This window comes from Lissotriton helveticus, chromosome 3_1 (assembly GCF_964261635.1).
Source record: "Lissotriton helveticus chromosome 3_1, aLisHel1.1, whole genome shotgun sequence".
In the NCBI taxonomy this organism is placed as follows: Eukaryota; Metazoa; Chordata; class Amphibia; order Caudata; family Salamandridae; genus Lissotriton; species Lissotriton helveticus.
In genome coordinates this window covers 1816836384-1816858422 of record NC_136061.1, presented here as the reverse complement: position 1 = coordinate 1816858422, position 22039 = coordinate 1816836384, and the positions used below count along the sequence as shown (strand labels likewise).

The following is a 22039-nucleotide window of genomic DNA, read 5'->3' as shown; positions in this document are numbered from 1 at the left end:
ATGGGGGAGCAGCGGCAGGGAGCGGGGTGGGGCAGGGGAACAACTGAGACGAGACACGGAGCGAAAATACAAAAATACAATGGAGACAAGGAACTAAAGTACACAATTACAATGGAGACACGGAGAGCAAGTACAAAATTACAATGGGCACAGCAGAAGGGCAACAACAGGCGGAGGGGCAGGGGAACACTCTGGGGAGCACAGGCGGCAGGGGAGCGACGGTAAAATAAACAAAACACGGGCAAAACACGAATGGCAACAGGCAAACCTTAGCAGGCACGAGAGAGCGGGCAGGGACAGGGGGCCACTCCACACAGAGGCAGAGACTCGGCTTGGCAGCGGCGGCGGGAGGAGCGACGGGGTCTGACCAGGTCAGGTCAGGTCACAGCTCCTCGCCCGAGCGACAGGCTTAAATACTACTTAGTGGGAGGGAGGGGCAGCTGGGAGGCGGGAGCGGGGTGGCGAGTGGGGGGGGGGGAGTGGTGAGGTGATGCGGAGGGTGCATGGGTGGGGCCACGGGGGAGCAGCGGCAGGGAGCGGGGTGGGGCAGGGGAACAACTGAGACGAGACACGGAGCGAAAATACAAAAATGCAATGGAGACACAGAGCTAAAGTACACAATTACAATGGAGACACGGAGCACAAGTACAAAATTACAATGGGCACAGCAGAAGGGCAACAACAGGCGGAGGGGCAGGGGAACACTCTGGGGAGCACAGGCGGCAGGGGAGTGACGGTAAAATCAAAAAAACACGGGCAAAACACGAATGGCAACAGGCAAACCTTAGCAGGCACGAGAGAGCGGGCAGGGACAGGGGGCCACTCCACACAGGGGCAGAGACTCGGCTTGGCAGCGGCGGCGGGAGGAGCGACCAGGTCTGACCAGGTCAGGTCAGGTCACAGCTTCTCAACCCGAGGGCCAGGCTTAAATACTACTTAGTGGGAGGGAGGGGCAGCTGAGAGGCGGGAGCGGGGTGGCGAGTGGGGGGGGGAGCGGTGAGGTGATGCGGAGGGGGCGTGGGTGGGGCCGCGGGGGAGCAGCGGCAGGGAGCGAGGTGGGGCAGGGGAACAGCTGAGACGAGACACGGAGCGAAAATACAAAAATACAATGGAGACACGGAGCTAAAGTACACAATTACAATGGAGACACAGAGCACAAGTACAAAATTACAAGGGGCAAAGCAGAAGGGCAACAACAGGCGGAGGGGCAGGGGAACACTCTGGGGAGCACAGGCGGCAGGGGAGCGACGGTAAAATCAACAAAACACGGGCAAAACACGAATGGCAACAGGCAAACCTTAGCAGGCACGAGAGAGCGGGCAGGGACAGGGGGCCACTCCACACAGGGGCGGAGACTCGGCTTGGCAGCGGCGGCGGGAGGAGCGACCGGGTCTGACCAGGTCAGGTCAGGTCATTTCACCCATGTTATATAAAAGGTTAAACTTTGTCTTAAGGTCTTACATCAGACTGACTTAACCCTGTTAAGGCCCAAGGTGCAAGAAAACAAAAAAGCCCCCCACTTGCCATCAATCAATCAATCAATCAATCAAAGACATTTATAGAGCGCACTACTTACCCGGAGGGTCTCAAGGCGCTTGGGGGGGGTGCTGCTACTGCTCGAACAGCCAGGTCTTGAGCTTCTTCCTGAAGGAGAGGTGGTCTTGGGTCAGGCGCAGGTCGGACGGGAGGGAGTTCCAGGTGCCATGCATTAATCATTAATTGATCCACACATACAATTAAAGCAATGTGCAAAACGAATATTTATTTTACGCTTTTCAATCAATTATTTAGTGATAAAGCAGTCCATGAAAATGGAACATGGATATATTGCAACACATAACACACATACAGAAAATGAACAAGTCAATCGCAAAAGAAATATATAAATTACACAGTTACAGACACAAAAAAATCGTCATTCTTAAAGTTCAACAAAAATACTCATAAACCCGAATGTAGTCCTAATTTAGAGCTGATCTTAAAAAATAAATGAATGAGGTCCCGGATGGGGGCTTTTTGCCTTGTCCTAGTTCCCAAAGCCAACAGTTCAAACACCCTGCACGGTTAACAGGCAAGCCTGTTTTTGACGCAGTCTGTGTGGGAGCCTTTTTCAGATGAAAGGCTGAGCCGGGCATAAGAAGTAACTAGACATGCAGCAAACTAAGAGGACTTGGAATGGAAATGGAAATCAAGTACACAACCTTGCAAACGCAAGGGTAGCTGGGAGAGAGAACTTGGAACTGCTAGATGTTTAGAAGTTGGAAGATATCTGGTAAGGAATAATCAGGACCCGACAATGTAACGCAAACCTAAAAACATAATGTAAAGTACTCTGCATATGGTAACGTAATATAGGGTGACCCAAGTCTTCTGAATTTTTCTCTTTCCACTTTTGACAGTCACTTCCCATAGTGAGTGTCAATAAAAAATCTTCTTACAGCACACAAGAGATCAGCAGCGAAGTGAGAAAATCAAGCCTTGACAAATAATATTTCCCAAGAATTGCCAGACAAGAAATGGGGAATCTGACTAAGGACACAACCAATAAGACAGAAAAGTACAACAAAATTTGGCTCCCCTTTCGTGAATATGGAAGAAACAAGCATTTGCAATGCAATAGGTCTCGCATTAGGAAAGTTTGAGCTATTGGTATTGTAAATGCCAAAGTTTTTATTTATGTTTTTTTTTTTTAAATAGCTAAATTAATAGCTTTGTCATTTACAATGCCAATAGTTACAACTTTCGCAAATGTGATACCTATAGCATTTATAATGCAATATGTTTTGTATTTACATGACTTAGAAGTATTGATATTACAAATAACAATGGCGTTTAATTTTTTTAAATAACTAATACTTAAATAGAAGTTATTGTAATTTATAATGGCAATAGCTTATACTTTTCTAAAGAACTTTTGTGAAATTATGTTCAGTGTATTTTATTGTAAAATATTCATCGGGCGCGCAGAACATTCCCACAACTGCTGTGTCCTTCACATGGTACAGAACGGGAATGTGCTAAATGATTGAGAGCCCCTAAGCAAGTCAGCCTGATCGGTGCATTCTAGGCTAGTAACACCACTCGAAAACACGCCTAGAAGATAGGCTTCACGGCGCGAGGTTAGTAAGTGGCTCCAGACCCCGCACAATGGGAACGGTCGAAGTGCCCATCGGCTGTGAGTGCTCTGCACTTCTTCAGCAGCGCTTTAAAGCCTGTCACAGCCACAACAGCGCGACCCCCCTCTTGCCCCCACAACGCTGCCATCTGCCGCTTACCTCTTAATACGTGTCCAGCAGGCGTCCGCTTCCATGCCATGAAATCCATACAAAGAAGTCCGAAAAGTGAAGTCAAATAAAAGCAGCGCGTGCCCCGTGTACATCCGGCGCCTGTGCCTCCTCGGACTGGTTCAGCAGACACCTAGGTGCAGCCGCGGCCTCCCTGCTCGGCCCTCCCCCTGCTGACACCAGCTGCCCCTCCCTGCCCTCCTCGGGAGATAAGGATCCTGGCACAGCAGGGCTGCCCCTGCCCTTGCCCGGGGTGTGTCACGGATAACAGGGTGAGCTCGCGAGTGCGCCGAGCTCCCCTGAAGGGAGCTCCCGGCTGCTGGCAGCGCAGTCTCTGCTCCACCCTGCTGAGACATCTCGACAAACGGGGACGAACCGGTTACACGGGAAGTGTAACCGTCCACCGTCCCTGCGCTCACCTTCAGCACACTGCACGGGCCGGCACCGCCAGGGCGAGCCGGGCCCCTGTGCAGTGCCCATCAATAATTTACACGTCACAGAGGAGCTAGCCTTCAATGTGGGCATTCACACGAGCGCTGACAGGCGTCAGTCACTTGACAAGGTCACTTTAGAAAGTCCCCCGTACAAGAAGGGCCTCAAAGGAGGCGCAGAGGGGGCTTGACGATGGGCCTGGTCCGGGCAGAGTAGCTGCTGTGTAAAGCTCGGAGCCGCGCGCGTGAGCTTCTACCTAGACAGCTCACGTCGCGCGGCTCTTAAGTTTCGTTTACCAAAGAGAGGTTTCGTTTTCCAAAGGCATGGCAGAGTCGCGCTCGCACACATGCGCGCTCACGAGGTCAAATCCGAGAGCCACGACGGAAAGCGCGTGCACCTCCCCTGTCCCAGCGCGTGCACCTCCCACATTTACAAAGTATACTAAAAGTATACACGAGGTCCCTTCGCTACGCTCGACCTAAAAAGGACAAAACCTGTCCGGTGGCATTAGAAGAAGTGAAATTTATCAACCATCTTCAAAGGGAAGCAGATCCCCCCACAAAAGGAATGCTCTTCGAAGAGTGGCAAAAACCATAAAAACACATTTAAATAGACTTTCAGCACTGACTGAGCACGCACTTGGCTGCTGAAAACTATGAAATGTGAGTAACATTTGCCGGAGTGCCTGGTGAGCACAGGGGCAACATGGTCAGTGTGCAAAACATACATAAAATCTGGGCTTCAACTCTAAAATTGCTGCACTACATTCCTACGTCCACGAGGCTTAGTTCATGCTTTAAAACTATTTAAAAATTAAATAAAATTACTTTAAACTTAAATTCATGCTGCTGGGAAGGATAATTACAATAAATGTAGCTTTCATGGTCTACAACTGCAAATGGCAATAAAGAAGATAAACAAAGAAGGCAGTGTTTTGCTTTTGTACAATCTCACATTGTGTGTGTAAATGTGATATTTGGTTATCTTTTTTTTAAAAGTCTATTAGGATGGCACTGGCAGAGAGGGTCTGACGAGTCTGTGGGGAGTTGGAATGTATGATGAGGATCAGAGAGATGTGATGAGAAGTTCTGGTAGGAGAGATTGTAAAATGACCTGAGGACTGCGGGAAAGGATGGCATTTTGCCATTTATTACATGTTTACTGGTTACTCCCTTGCCTTTTTGGCCTTGATAATGTTTTTTGAGATAGAGTGGCATGAAAGCAAGTATTATTAACCCCTTCAGCGCGGACGACAAAGCCAGCTCGTCATGGGCGTTACCTGCGCTACGCGCATGACGAGCTGGCTTTGTCACGGAACGCGGGTTTTTTGAAAATCCAGCGAGCAGCGGGAAAACCCGCTAGCGCGCATGCGGTGAATAGATGAGCCTGTGAACGAGACAATGAAATTTCGAGCCACATGCAGAACTGTGGCTCAGCCCAAGGTTCACGGTGGGTCTCGCGCCAAATGCGAGCCGAACGAAGCCTACATGCCATCTTTGTATGCACTATCACATCATTCTCAAAGCCCACATGGGTGCGAGTGGAAGTGTCGGTGAGCACAGCTAGCTATTTGCATTTCCACAAAGAAAAATAGCTTTATTTGATTCTACTCTTCCGTACCTCACCGTTGGCCCCCTTCTTAGCACGCTATATATTAGCTGTTGTATTATTCTCCTTTGACCCTTTTGTACGGTAATTATTCATGTTTGTTATGCTTTTGTTGATGTCGATATTGCACTTATCTTCCTTCCATCTTTTTGTAAAGCGCTCTGATATCCTTCGGGATCTTGTTCGCGCTATATAAAACTTTATAAATAAATATATAAAGGTAAAAGCTCAATACACTGGCCATCCCCTCTTCTAGCACACACCAAGTGGGGCTTTGAGAATTATGTAAAAAGAGAGAGTGGGGTGGGAGGGAGAGGATAAGGAAAAAGTAATGGAGCAAAAGAATGAGAGGGCAGAAGAGAGAGCGGTGAAGCGAGAGGTAGAGGAGGAAAAAAGCAATTAAGTGAAAAGTAGAGGTGCACGAGCCAACTAATTAATAGGGAGAGCTTGGGGAAGAGCCAAACCAAAGGTTTAACTGGGCTTTTAGAGCCTGAGCACCGCCTGAGCCCTAAAAAATGTTTTCTATATAAATCATAGATCAACATGACGTAACATATGATAAAATCTCTTCAAAATACAAAAAGTGTATTTTTTTTAACATGTGGAAGGTTTGAAACTAATACGTCACATTATAGCACAGCACACAGAAGTACTTATTAAAAGTGATAGTTTTCGAACAGAACCATTAGTGAACTAAGAGGCATGACAGATGTAATGTAAAGTGTTGGACCTAGCCCTTTCTGCAAGGTCACTCACAAAGTTTTGCCTTCACACCTCCTGTTTTCTGAACCCGTTTCCCTCGCCTTTTAAGACTCTGTGCACTTTAGCGCTGCTAAAGGGCTTGTGTTCTCTCCTTTAAACATGGTAAATGTGACTTACCGCCAAATGAAACATTTAGTGTACCTATAAGTCCCTACTAAAGTGGTAATACATGTACCCAGCGCCTGAAAATGAAATGCTACTAGTAAGCCTGGAGCACTTTTTGTGCCACCCACTTAAGTAGCCTTTTAAAGCATGTTTCATGCCTACCATTGCAGCGCGTGTGTGGTTTCAAACTGCCCTTGTGACAAAATAAACTTTTTCCCAGATCTAAACCTTCTTTTTTGATACATAAAAGCCACCCCTAAAGTAAGCCCTAAACCGCCCCTAGGCCAGGGTGCATTGTTTTTAAAAATCAGACTATGTGTTTTTACGTTTTACATGTCCTAGTAGTGAAAACGTAAACATTTGTTTTTACTACCTCTCCCATAGGATAATCTTGGGTTACCTTATTTGATTTAATAAGTGCTACCTTTTGATTGGGAGCAAGTAGAAATATTATGTTTTACCTCTAATGGATTATAATTTATAATCATCTTTAATTAAAAATCTGGATTTTAGCTCACAATTTTTAAAATGCCACTTTTTAGAAAGTTTGCCAAATTTCTTTCCCTAAACTTTCTGAGGCATTCTAGGAGATTATAGCAGGTTGGGCCTGTTATTTGCTCCCCCCTCAGAAATTAGTATTGGGCCCAGACAGAAAGCAATAGAAAATGGGTGTGTCTGGGAGAGGCCATTCTGCCAAAATGAGGTGGGTAGAGCTGTTCCCTGCCTCACTTGTATTTCAAAAGGCTTCTTTCAGTACTCTCACAAAGGAACCTGACACCAGCTTTTTGTCATCCTAGACCTCTTTGAGTCTGGGCATGGAAAGAAAGGGGAAGGAAGGAACTTTCCAGAATCAGATTTGGGGGTGGACTAGATGTTTCCCCCACTTTAAAGGGTGGCACAAGATATAAATATTGGACCTTCTGAGCCACTCTTCAGTACACTCTTGGAACTTCTGCAATTTTTATATAGCACAAACTCGACCCCAAGGTATTGGATTACTTTACATGAGCACTACATACATTATACAAGGCCATATTAATTGTTTATTGGCAATTAATTGATTTGCACAGGAAATTTGGACGAGGATTGAACCTGCTTCCCCAGATCCAAAATCAGCAGCTCTGGCTGTAACGCCACATTCTGGATAAAGGGTGAGTGGTAGGCAAAAGCCACATGAAAGCTCAACTTGTTATTGGCTCAAGGTTCCAGCAGGACCTCGAGCTGATCTAGAGCCAGGCTTCAGGCTCAAGCTTTACTCAAGCTTTGGGTGTCTGGTCCACCTCTAGTGAAGAGTGCAAAAAAGGAGAGCAAGAAATAAACAGAGGAAAGAGTGAGAAAAAGACAGAAAAACTGAGCAGGAGGGAGGGAAAGATAGTGAAAGACTGGAAGAAGCAGAGATAGTGAAAAACAGGAAGAGGGAGAAAGAGAAAGATAAGGTTAGAGGAAGAACGACTGAAAGTTAAAGAGCATTCAAGCATTTGTACAATATTTGTTTAGCCATCTCACTTCAAGTTTTGGGTCTTAGAGCTAAGTCTGGACCCTCGATGGGCTCTGTCATAACGTGACTGCCTGACCCCTGTCTGCGACAGGACAGGCAGGACAGGAAGGGGCGTGGGGAGTAAGAGGGAGGAAGGAAAAGGAAGCTCAGTTAAGGAGTAGACACGGTATAATAAAGACGTGTTTCAACTCTCCTTAAGGCTCCTGTTGTTATTGGGGAAAGAGGCGACACTGGCGACGAGGGTGGGATGTGCTTCAAAGTCCCACATCGCCTAAAAACCCCACCGTCCGTGAACGGACAAGAACCAAGAGCCTGCAGCCTGTTTTGGAGCGGCGCGTGCAGGGCGCGAGAAACGAAACGCTCGCACGCCGCACCTGAATGCTGCCTCAGCGCATCAATCGGCAGACTACAGACTGCCTGCCCGGCTGGTGAGACGATCAGCACGCACCATCAGAAGCGGCCAGAAGTATAAAAGCGGCGCGAAAACGGTGCAGCAGTCAAGGAGCGCCTGGTGACCGACTGCCACGATCGGTGGCGAGAGGGGTGAGTCCTAAAGGTCCGAGAATTGACCTGCACGACTAGGCAGGCACAGTGAATATTCCCAGGCACCTAACAAGAGGCATTGGAGGCTGCAAGTGCAAGTCTACCTGAAACCATGTGTCCCGAGCGGCGGCCATCTTAAAGTCAGGCATCGCTCATAGACTTCATTGGAAATTTGGTGTCGGCCATTTTGAAGTCAAGTAGCAATCAAATAAAAGATACAGACCCACTCAGTAGACACTGTAGAAGCTGAAACGAACAGAAATGTCGGTTACCAGCTCAACCGGTGCATCAGGAGGAGCACAGGCAGCCCCAGTCAACCCACCACTGGTAGCACCAGTACATCCAACACTCATGGGAGTGCAATACTTGAGACCACCGGTACCCCGGGAACTGACGTCCGGTAACAGCATGGGACCTAAGTGGAAGAGTTGGTCCGAAGATTTTGAAGACTACATGACTGGATCTCAAGTACAAGACCCCAAGCAGAAGCTAATAGCCCTATGGAACCTGGTGGGAAAAGATATCGCGCAGATCATCAAAGAACTGCCTAATGCGGCCACCGCCCCGTACGACGATCTCAAGGGAGCTCTTGACCAAAGATTTCTACATAAACGTAACTTGGACTACGAACGCTACACGTTCAACCTAGCCACCCAAGAGAGAGAGGAGCGCATGTGCGATTTCATCGTGCACATCAGACGGCTAGCTCGCCACTGCGAATTCGACAACTTCAACACCGAGGACGCGCTACGGCTCCGCATAATTGAAGGTTGTCACTCTGAGTCACTACGTCGGCGGCTGCTGAAGAAGCATTACACCCTCGAAGAAATTGAGGAAATGACGCGCATTAACGACCAGGTGGAGGATCACGCAAAGAAGATGGAGACCAACAAGACTGACAGGAAGGAGCAAGCCTTCAGAATGCAAGTGCACAAGGAAAAGAAACATCGGACAGATCACCACAAAACAAGTAAGCCAACACATTCTACGTCCTCCCGGAGGCCGGCTGCACGTTACGAATCGGGACACACTAAGCCCAACAGAACGGCGCCCGCATGCTACAGATGCAGCCAGGATTACCCTCACTCAGGACAATGCCCAGCCATCGGGCAAAGGTGCCACCGCTGCGGCAGGGAAAATCATTTCGAGACTGTCTGTCAAACCCAACGCTCGGGGCGAAGGTCGTCAAAGACTCGATCCACCACACAGCATCACGCCCGTGCAGTAAAGGGGCGAGAAGGACGCTTTTCCAGCTCTTCTCGGTCAAGTGTCCGGTCCACAAGCTCATATCGATCACAAAAATCAACATCCAGCGAGTCATCGTCACGTACACCTGTGTCACAGGACAGTGACGAATACATCTGTATGGTCTCAGACCCGGACCGTTTAAAGAAATACCCGAAGCTGGACATCCGGATAGGAGAGCACCCCGCAAAATTCGTCCTGGACTCGAGAGCCTCGTTAAATTACATCTGCGCACTAGAGTACCAGAGCATGAAACCACGTCCCAAACTAGAACCGGCAGCTGTTCGAATATTCACATGGATGTCCAGGAAGCCACTACCATGACTAGGTCGTTTCAGCACGACTCTGTCATACAAAGACCGACAGATCCCAGCTTATATCCATGTCGTTGAGGGCCCGGATGTGGCTGACTGCCTGCTCAGCCTGCCGACGGCCGAAAGACTGAAGCTCGTAGAACTTCTCTACATGACTGAAGATGCCCCAGACATTGTGGCAAAATTTCCAAATCTCTTCAAGGGACTAGGGAAGTTGAACCACTTCAAGGTCAAATTACATATTGATGAACGCGTGACTCCAGTGGCACAACACCACAGGAAGGTACCATTTCACCTGCAGCAAGCCGTTGATGACGAACTTCAAGATCTGCTCAAGACCGACATCATTGAGCGCACGTCAGGTCCAACTCCATGGGTGTCGCCTGTGGTGGTCGTACCTAAAAAGGGACAGGACAACAAAGTGTGCCTGTGTGTGGACATGCGTGCACCCAACGTGGCCATTGAAAGAGAACGCCACCCTGGACCACATATCAGTGATATGATCGCTCGCCTCAACGGAGCCACGGTATTTTCAAAACTTGATCTCAATAAGGGTTACCACCAGCTCGAACTCCATGACAAGTCACGCTACATTACCACTTTTACAACTCATCAAGGACTCTTCCGCTATAAGCGTTTAAATTTTGGCATCTCGTCAGCTGCCGAAATTTTTCAAGAGGCTATCAGACGAGTAATTCAAGGAATCCCCAATGCATTCAACTACAGCGATGACCTGTTGGTGTTTGGCAAAGATCAAACAGAACATGACACGGCCCTAGACAGAGTATGCCATGCTCTGCTGAACGCAAGCTTGACTTTGAATGCAGACAAATGCGAGTTTCACAGATCAACTCTGAAATTCTATGGCCACATTTTTTCAAGGATGGCATGACACCTGACCCTGACAAAGTCTCAGCCCTTGCAGACACACCAACGCCGCAGGACGTGAGTGACCTCCGTTCTTTCCTCGGTATGGCGAGCTATTGTGCACGGTATATCCAGGACTTCGCCACAATCAGCCACCCCCTCAGAGAGCTCACTCGTCAAGGTCAGTCTTTTGTGTGGACGGCTGCATGCGATCACTCTTTCCACAAAATTAAGCACGCTGTCAGCTCTGCCATCAACCTGGCTTACTTCGATGCTAAAAAACGAACTGAAATTACTGTCAACGCCAGCCCGGTGGGCCTTGGCGCTATCCTAGCACAATATCAGGAGGATTCGGACCAACGCCACATCATCGCTTACGCCAGTCGCAGTCTCACCAACACCGAGAAACGATACTCTCAGCCGGACAAGGAAAGCCTGGTGGTGGTCTGGGCCTGCGAACATTTCCACCTTTTTGTTTATGGCAAACATTTTACCATCATCACCGACCACCAAGCCCTTGTCACCATTTTTGGCAATCCTAAGGCCAAGATGCCCCCGCGCATCGAGCGATGGGGCCTACGACTCCAGGACTACATATATACCATTGTCCACAAACCCGGGAAGTCGGACAATCCAGCGGACTACATGTCCCGGCACCCTAAGACAGCTACGTGGCTGAAGAATATATACACTTTGTCATTGACACGGCGTGTCCGCCCACAGTTCCCCTTGAAGCTATTCGGGAAGCGTCCATCCAAGATCCAATCATTCAGGACGTCACGGAACGCATTCGCAACAACTCATGGCGACATGTGAGGGACATGTCTCAGGACCCTAGTCAGAAGTCCCAGGAAATCACTGCATTCAAACACATTCATGACGAACTATCCATCAGCGAAGACGGCCTGATTTTGAGAGGGGGGAGGATTGTCATTCCTCAAAGACTGAGACAAGGAGTGATCAACCTCGCTCATGAAGGCCACAGAGGGATAAGCGCCACCAAAAAGGCTCTACGAGAACGCGTCTGGTTTCCGACACTGGATCAGATGGTAGAAACCACACTCAAAGACTGCATCTCGTGTCAGCTGGTATGCCGTGACAAACCACCGGCTCCCCTACAGATGTCGGAATTACCAGAAGGAGTGTGGCAACAAGTTGCCATTGATTTCTTTGGGCCCCTAAAATCAAGCCAATACATCGTCGTCATTATGGACGAGTACTCCCGGTTTCCATTCGCACACATGATATCATCCACCAAGGCAACTGCAGTAATCCCAGTCCTCGACGAAACCTTCGCAGCATGGGGCATTCTGCTGCGAGTTAAGTCAGACAACGGACCCCCGTTTAATGGTCACGAATTTGCAGACTTCGCTAAACACCTCAATTTTAAACACCAACAGATCACACCACTATGGCCCCAAACCAACGGCATGGTGGAACGTTTTATGGGAACTCTGAAGAAAGCAGTACAGCAAGCGGAACTGGCTCACCGAGACATCCAGCAAGCACTGAATGAAGTGCTGAGGGCATCCCGCACCACGCCCCACAACACTACCAATCAATGTCCAGCCACTCTGATGTTGGGAAGAGTCCCTCGTTCCCGATTGCCCACTCTGGACAGTACACTCCAACCTCAAGCCCCAAACACCGATCATGAGACATTGGTAAATATAGACTACGAAAAAAAACTGCAAATGAAGACGTACGCTGATCAACGTAGACACGCGAGACACGCGGACATCCAAGAGGGAGACTGGGTGATGGTTCGGCGCGATCGGAGAACAAAAGCAGACAGTCGCTACCTCGCTCATCCCCTGAAGGTTAGCCGCCGGAAAGGAACTATGATTACAGCACAAGGCGATCACAAGCAGATCACCCGAAATATTTCACACTTCAAGAAATGCAACCCTCATGGACGGCACGAAGGTCAATACTGGGAGTCCACCACTGACTCAGAAAGCCAAAGCAGGAGCAGTGATCAAAATCATTCCAGTCCGACAAGACAGGACAACGCCGTGCGTCGCCGAACCAGGACACCGGAACAAGCTGACCGCCCTAGACGGCAGACCAGACGACCTGTGCGCCTCATTGAAGTGACCTAAGACACAGTAAGACTTTGTACAAAAGGGGGAGATGTCATAACGTGACTGCCTGCCCCCTGTCTGCGACAGGACAGGAAGGGGCGTGGGGAGTAAGAGGGAGGAAGGAAAAGGAAGCTCAGTTAAGGAGTAGACACGGTATAATAAAGACGTGTTACAACTCTCCTTAAGGCTCCTGTTGTTATTGGGGAAAGAGGCGACAGGCTCAAGCCTGGCAGTTCCCATGAAATCACTGGCTTTTCCACCTACAATCCAACCGTTCCACCCATCACTTTTCTGTATATTTAAGTGAAACACTTGAAGTACAAAGTGTATGCTGAGAAGTAGATCCCTTACCTCACTCTGGCATGGACTCAAGCTGCACCTCAATTACGAGGCCCAAGTAAGCCAAAACCGGTCTGGTGTTGCTAGTGTTCCTATCTAGAGGGCCCATAGCCTGGCAGTTTCAGCTGGACTGTTTCAGCTGAAAGTAGACTCGAGAAACTTTTTTGCATATGACTAGTTCTTGTCTAAGGAGGTAGAGAGGGTAGAAAATCTGAAGGACTGGTTTGCAGTCCAAGCAATCATTATTTCCTGAGATAAATTTAAACAGTCCTCCCACAACTTTTCTTTTTTTCCATGTGAAAAAGCTGTGGATATCAAGTGAGTAAACTAATGAGCATGTTGTAACTGTACAGTTATGTTGACATGGGGAAGGAATTATAACTGTGATATATTGAGTGGTTTATACGTGGTTCATGTGTGTACAATCTAACACTCGCTGTTGGAATTCACAAGTAGATACCAACATTAATTGAAAGTGTAATTAATAAAATAACTAAATGTGGAGTAAACAATTTAAATGTTGAATATTGTTATGCTGGTGCAGCTTCAGGTGTACACCAGATCATGCAGTGATGGAATAGTGTGCTTTTAGGCACTGGCATAGGAATTGTGGAGGGCAGAGAGGATATATCCCAACCCACCCCCCAGATTCTGGAATGATTGGACAACTGGGACAATATCCCTCCAGATTTGTAAGAGGAAACTGATTTTAAACAGTGGAAGACCAGCTATCTGAAACAATACTGTACATCACCTAAATCTTCTTGAAGTGCTGTAACTGGATTAAACTCTGTGTGTGGGGTCTCAATGACCTTTTTGGTAATTATTTAATTGCAGTCTTTGAGGTGTTGAGCCTCTACTAAAATTATTCGGTTGTCAAGATAGCCAAGCCGGCAGAGTAAGGAAAGGCTGGAGATATAAGGGATAAAGTACCCCCGCCATACATTATAAGAATATTGCAAGTCGTCAAGGAGTTCCATAACTGTTTAGAGGAATGAGACTGAAGTCTGAGTTTGTTTAAAACTAAAAAGCTGGAGTAGCTCGGAATGTGTAGAAACATGCAGAAAGGTTGTAGCTTTTCTCTAACTATCTAAAGAGTGTAAAAAATAAACATGTTCTCTCTGGTTGTCATTGTAAGCTAGAAGAATAGAGCCGAAAAAAAGAAAAGCAATGTTCCATTTTTTTTGCATTAAACAGCTGCTTCAGTTATGCTCCATGACCTAACCTGACGTTCATCTTGGTTTCTGGCTATGGCAACAGTCATTGTGGCGTCAGAACCCGACTGCAATTATTAATAATAGTCGAGTTCTGACAACTTTTTTTTATAATCAGCGACTGGGTGTGTCACCAGTTGCCGAATATAAAGAAATTAGGGAATGGCTTTTATTACAGGGATTACAGAATCCCATGTATTATAGTATTATATGTTAATGTTACTTTTGGCTCAGCATACTTGAGAAAACACACATTGGTAAAGCTTCTAGGTCTTGCCTCTGGGACCTATTGGCTTTGTCAAGCAAGACACAGCAACTCAGACAGCAGGTGTGTGGGAGAGAGGGGGGTAAGGAAGCACCTAGTGAAACAGAGCAACACTGAGAGAGAGGGCATAAGTAAGTCCATGACTAGACTGAGCAACACAAATACAGGGGAGAAAACTAGAAAGCAAAAGAATCTTTAACTAAAAAGAAAATAAGCAACACCAAAAAAACGAGCATTGTAAGGACACCGTAATGTGTCCATGCTCCAGGGGAGGGTCAAACTCAGAATGGGAAAGCAAACCCCTCTCCAGCCCTGAAATAAGATAATGAGAGTGACAATGAGGCCAACCAACCAATGGTAAACAATGGGTGGGTTGTAAGCCCACTGTAAGCTAACAAAATGCCTTGCAACAGAGTACACTGGCTGCCTTAGGCAAAACTTAAAACATTATTTAAGAGAGGCTCAAAACCTTAGTGACCTCAGGTAAATTGTTGTCAAAAACAGAAAAAAAAAAAAACGAAGTTTGCTCCTGTAGCATGATTTCAGATACGCATGGTCTGTCACTGTGTTTGATCTTTACTGTCTGGAAACATTACAAACAGAAAAGCACACCTTTAAAACTAATGATATGACTACCCACATATACATGTATATAGCTACATTGCCTGTTTTATTTAAGGTGTAAGCAATGTGTTTATTAAACTCTATATACTGTCACTCATTGAATAATATTATTTCAGTAACTTAACACAAAGCACTGCCCTTTGGTGTTAAATGAAAGAGAGACGTTTGTAACCTTATATTCTCTGAACAGTATAATACTCAATCCTGGACTCCAAATCCAGCTTCCCCACTTGATCAAATCGTGTGATGCACAGCCATCACTTTACCTCCCTTTGTACCATTTTCCTTAATCATGCAGTTTGGGAGCACATTGGTGTAATTCAGGCCAGGATCTGCCCTCTACAAAAACCATCCTTGTATCTAGTTAGTATACAATAACCTTGCTTCACATTTAATAAAAATATAGATAGGCTAAGTATCATTCTTAGAGAATGTGTCAAACTGACACATGTTGGGTAACTCATGGCAACCGCGTCAGGTCATGGGGTTATTCTTGAATGTTTCATAAAAAAAAATCAATAAACGACACTCAATGTAATTAAATAAACTTAATCGAGACACTGAGAAATGTTGAAAATATATATATTTTTCATTGACATCTTGTGATGGCTCGGCTCGTGCTTTGGCTGTTAGAGCCAAACCAGACTCCTTGCTCTGCATTCTCCCGCAGGTTGCTCGATTCTACGCCCTTGCTTAGATGTTTGAGTGACCGTTCTTAGAAATAGCGAGCCTGAGGCGCGCGCACAGGAGGCGGGAAGGGGGATCGCCTCTGTGGCGGGCTGCAGCGCACTGCGCTCCGTCGTGCCTCTCGTGCAGGCCCATTTAACAGAATGGTAATTTATTAGACCGCCGGGACCGCTAAGTGCTTCAGACAGTCGCAGTGCGCAGTGCCGCCTGCGGCTGGGAGATGGAGGGAGCACCAGTCACAGCGTACCGAGCGGTGACGACATATCCACGGCCCTGCCTTCTGTGCTCATACATGCCAACATTTTAGAAAAGGACAGAGAGAGATAAAAAAAAAAAAATCTGGAAGATGTATTTGTTCCATTGACTTCTATTGAATGAGGTGTGATTTCCGGCGGGAGACAGCAACACCAAAGCCATTTTTCCATTAAATAGGGGGAGTTTATCTCCGGAATCGGGTCTATTCAAATGTACCGGGTACTTGTTACCAGGGAAGTAATGATGCCCTGTACCTGGGGCGGCCGCGTTGGAACAGGTGATGTCCCAGTTGGATGCATACCCATGCTTTGCCTCATTGCCCAGGTACTGTCTCCGGCCTGGCCTGTGAGAGAGCAGCAAACTAGTCTGTCTCTCTGCATACTGAAAAGGCAAGGGGCCTAAGACTGTTTTACATGGCGCAGTTGCAAGTGTTTCAAACGTTTATGCGATAATTAGCGTACCCTGTTCAATCCCACAATAGGGGTTCTGAATTTTGCGATGGTTAACACCAAAGGCAAGCTTTTTAATAAAACCAAAATATGGACCAAAATAGGCATGTCCTGATGCTTACCTGGCCTTCATCGCCCTATTAAATTTCAGCAGGTTTAATCTGTTGAAACTTAACATGGGAAAACTCTCAATGATGCCCCTCGTGATTGCTTTCCACTTATACACAAAAGGTTTGTGTAAGTCTGAGCTCAACGCTAAGAGTAGAGGATTGGAGGAGGCTGTAATATATGTACAGTAGCTAGTACGTGTCTTTCATTATAAATGAGAATAATATGCAGAATTGGAGTTTAGCGCACCAAAATCTGAATGGTGCAGTAATTATCGGCATTTTTTCCCTGATAAATTTCAGCAAGTTTGCCCCTTAGCTGCCTACGAAAGGCAAGTTTATAATAACGCTCATTCTCTGATTCTCTATAGCCAGGTACTTCGTAAACCAGGCCACGATCTGATTGCTTTACCACAAGTGGCTGGAGAGGAAATATCAATTGTAGAACCAAAAAATCAATGCTTAGGCAGTGTGGGGAGGTGGAGAACGAGTTTCGAGATCTGGCAGCGTGGTGAAAAGATACGTTTATAAAACATTGGGGTTACGTTTTTCCAGACCTGAAAAGATCTTGAATTTAACATAATTTTATCTTGAGTTAAATGATCAATGCAATAGATGCTGAGTGGTTAGTCGACACGAGTGATAGAGAAAAACTGCAGGACAGCATGAAGAGAGTAACAAATACAATATTCAGTGTTTTCCACCTGTTTTTTTCGTAGGGTCATTGATATGCAGAGAGAGGCCCCGAGTTTTCTTATTCTCACAAGCAAGCAGGTTTACGTTTTTTTAGATATGGTAAAGATACACCCGATCCAGAGAGTAAGCAACAACTAAGATTACAAGAAGGCAGCACAGACAACACAGAATAAACATTACACACTGCTGTAGTCTAGACATAGGATCAGGAGGTGGGGATAGGTTTCAGGAAGACCACCACCTAGCCATCGTGACTCCACAGTGTAGCAAGGCTTGCTATTTTCATTGCTCTTATGAACTACTCAGGCACCCTTTTTAAAGGGCTAATTGATGTCTCATAGCTAGTCGTCTTCTTATGTTGGAGAAGGGCTGCCCTAATGTTGTCAGTATCGTTCTTCCCTTAGCCTTAATCTAGAGTTGACAGCTGGTTTAATTGATTTAAGGATTTTCAAAATGGAGGTTAAAGCTCTTTTTTGGCCTGGATCTCACAAACCCCAGGCAAGACGCAGCTGCATTTTTAATATTCCCTAGCAAGGAATATAATAGTCTTCATTAAACATCACAAGCTGATAAGAAGTACCAGTTCAGAAGCCCATACTCACATTAGTCCCATCTGCCATAGTGGCCTTGCATCAGAAACTTCTGCCCCCTAAGTTGTTTTGCAAATCCTAAAGCCAATTTCTTGGGGAAAGAAACACTCATGCCCCTGGCTTCATCCTGGTCCCTAATTACAATATTATAGCTGGTTTTTTTTAGAGCGCACGTTTCACTTTAGCCCTACTGCAGAGCCTAACCATACACTGGTAGCACTCCTTAGATGGATGTCAGTACCCAATTCAGAAGGCCATAGGGCAAGCAGGAGCTTCTTTGCCCCACCAAGGAGGTTGATGCTTGTTACTCCTGATGTCTCTAGGCCTGAACTACTATGGATCCTGAGCAACTGGTCCAAGTACACCTTCAGAACTTGACTCTCAGTGGTAGCACGGGTTGAGCCGTCCAAGGATTCTCGAAGGGGAGGTAGACACAGCTGTGAACACAGGCTCACAACTCAAAATACATTCAGCAGTAGCAATAAATTATTGTCCAGTCAAATACTTGCTTTTATGAAAAAAAGGAGTGTTTATATACAAACACAACGTAAAATATTACATTCACAAACAATACCCACAGTCCCCCAAGGTCAGGGGTCTAGTGTTTTATAGGCACGTCCCTAAATCCCACTCCCTTCTCACTAGAGGTAGTGGTTATTCCCTATTCAATGTGGGTGACACTCAGGTTAAGCCACACTAGTTTTAGAGTCTCAGGTGTTCCATTCTGACTCTTTATGAAAGTCAAAGTGTTCAAGTGCTAAAGCGCTATATGGGTGGCAAGTTCCCCTTGTGCCGTACGGCCCATGAATCCGTCTTACCTGCTCCAGCAGGTCATGAGCAACCATAGTCTCCAAGCGTGCCCCTTTCATGGATTCTAAAGCTGCAGCGGCTGTCTCCGGTAAGTTCCTTGCACACTGATCAGGAGGTGCAGCATTGGGGTGTTCTTGAGTTCCTCACACGCAGTCCTGCGAAAATAGCGGCAAGTAGGAAAGGGGGTGTCGGTCTTAAGTGCTACTTCGATGTTGGTAAGTTTCTTGAGATCCTTCCCACAGTGGGAGGGGTGGTTGTGATGTTCCTGGTGCTGGGCCTCTGTCAGAGGTAGGGTTGCCTGCGTCACAATGGCGGCCTCCTCACGACGACGCTCTTGGCCAGACCACGCTCCTTCCTTTGTCCCCGTAGCCCCCCTGGCATACTGGCTCACCGTCTCTACTCTGTACATAGGCTTCAGCACAAAAGCAATTATTGTGGCAGCCCCACATGGCACAGGAGATCACCAACTTTGTTCCGCACATGGGTATTGGCACGGCTGCTCTTCTTCATGGTGGCCCCACCTGGCATACAGGATCATTGATTTAGCTTTGCATAGGGGCTATGACCTCATCGGCACAGCAACACTTATTCACGAAGGCCCCACCTGGCATATGGGGTTGCCAAATTATAACATGCACAAGAACGATAACCCTATTGGTGCAGCAATCGTCAAAGTTCACTTTACTGAGGTCATTCTCCGACATACCGGAGTCACCGATTTTTCCCTGTACACTGGCATCTGCCTCCTCACACCTCACTACAGAGATCCAATCAACAAGACCTCACTTCCTCCAGCGCGCTCCCTTTTCTCACAGGGCACAATGGCCTTGACAAGAAGGCAGGCACTGGTGCTCCAGGGGCTGTTGGTCTTTAAATCCCAGGGTGATGTCCCCATCACCCAGCTGGGAGACTGGCAGCCCTTGACCCCAGTCCTGGTCACAGGCTAAAGTCTTGCATAGCTTCGCCTCGTACAGCTCAACTGGCTGCCTGACAGTTTTGGGGGCCTTGAGCTCCCCCCCTTACGATCCATTTCCAGACACCAAATGTGATTTAGAGTCTGAGTCTTTGAAGTTTATGTTGGGAACCACTTCCTTTTGAAGTGATTTCTTCTCTGCCTTGCCTCCTGAAAGCAGACTGTCACAGCAGGAGCGACTCCAAATCTGATAGCCCCACAACACTGGCCACAGGAGTGACTAGAGGTCCACACCTGGATGTCAGCCACAGTGATATGTGTATCAAAAGGTTACATGAAGGACTCTGCCCTACTCATTACAAATCTTTTATCAGCCCCATCTCCTTCCTGAGATGTGCCTGGACCGCTTCTCATAATGCCTTATTACTGTATATTATGATTAGGGCTCCCGGTTTTCCGTTTAAACGGATTTTTACATATAAATACAGACAGAAAACAAGTTTTCTTTTATCTGTATTTATATATAAAAACGGGAAAATACTAGTACATTTTGTCATTGGCCTCAAAGGATTCACACCCCCAACCATCTGCTGTCTCCCCCTCCTTCGAGGTGTCAGCCCAGGCTGAGACAGCTCTGGGGGCACACACGCAGCCGCTCCCGAGTACTTCACAGGTCTTTGAAAGACGGTTTACTTGTTAATGAGGCTTGGTTCGTTGTTCTTTCACACCTTAGCCCCTGCCTCTTCACTCTGCTGATTGCACTGAAGGCCGCTCGGCTATCTGTGGGCACCACAGCTGGGCCTGCTTCGAGGCCGCATTTACTCCTCTACATGAACACAAAAGGATTGTTTCTCTCGGCTGCACTTTCGTTTGTTCTTGCAGAGTGTGCCACGTGGATTGTGCGTGTTTGCACTTTGCATAGCGCTTAATACAGCAGTGTTCTTCTAAGCACTGTAAATAATAGGTTATTTTTACTCTGTCTAGGATGACTCTATTCACGTCTGTAGGGGAGGGGGGCACACTGGCCTGCAGGTCACACCAGAGGTCAGCAGAGGGTGCAGCGCCTTGAAGATAACATTTGAAGCGCCAGCATCTTTGTGAATCCAGCAAAATGTTTGTACTGGATCCCTCTGGAAAATGTCAGCATTATTTCAGGGTCTGGGGGTGTCTCCCCAGCAGGTTTATGCTTTAAACTAGGATGTCCACCACTGAATACCAGGTTTTTTGGTCTGACAAGAGATCGCATTAGCAGTAAGCCATGTCTCGTGATGGCAAAGAAGTATACACAGAGTGGCTCTTCCTGTTTGCTTCAGCCGTTAACGTCTTGTGTGTTTTTGAATTGGTGAGGCAGATTCAAGAAGTAGATTTTGTACACGATTGCTCCAGAGCTGCCTTGACGCAAACGCAGCCCCTGGTGTTGGTTCACATTTACAGCAGTAACAACTATGGCAGTGACAAAAGCTCTTGTCCTTGCTCCAACCGATATGGATAACCAAAGCAGCTGCTGTGTGGCAGCTGTTGCGCCTCTGGTCACTGCCGTTGTCCCGACAGTGGTCGCAGCTTTGGCATCTTCTGTATTTCCTGCTCTTGTGATAGAAACATCTTATTTGCAACGTTCTTCTTATTTACCACAAGGAGTTAGGTGTCCCTGTCTTCTGGTTTTGGGGGCGGTTGGCTATGGTCCGCGACGTGGCCTGTCATTGGCAGGTCAGGTGAAGGGTCATGAAGGCCATAAGATATTTCCTCACCAGACTCCAACGAGGAATCGGGGGATTAAGAGAAGTTTTGGAGATAGGATTTTTTTAAAATGAGAAACAAACAAAGAGCTTTATTGTGCGTGGGCTGAGAAAGGAAACAAGAGGCAAGTCGGTTTAAACATCACAATGAAATGGATTAAAAAAAAGAAGAAACACTTTTGCTGCAAATGTCTTTGTCTGACATTTTTCTACTCCAAAATGCAGCCTCAGGAGGAGAGAAAAAAGGTTTTAAAATACAAACAATAAATACATAACTAAATAAAGCAAGACAGAGTAGTCGCAAAGTGGCCAGATTGGTTTCATTTACACTGAAACACATTAGCGCCACCTTACAGATTTTGCCAGTGAAGCGCTACTTTTCTTTTCATGTTAGCTTTTCAAGCAAAAACACTCATTAATTTCTGAAAATGATGATGGTAAAAGCTTTAAGTTGTATTCCCTATGAGTGTTTGCTTTTTTCCAGTATGTTGTTACTTTTTTTCAGGCAGCACATTACTGTAGTCTAGTGCATAATTTTAATTGAATTCCTTCCTGGTGGTTAAAGCGGGGCACAATTGGGTTGCAGCTGAAGGCAGTGTGAGTTTCTCTCAG

General features: G+C 46.7%; 1 protein-coding gene across 1 annotated transcript in view; it reads left to right on the top strand.

Annotated features, from left to right (window-relative positions):
* Positions 1-22039, top strand: part of TSPAN32 (tetraspanin 32) — a 526327-nt gene that overhangs the window by 177081 nt on the left and 327207 nt on the right. The window lies entirely within an intron of this gene.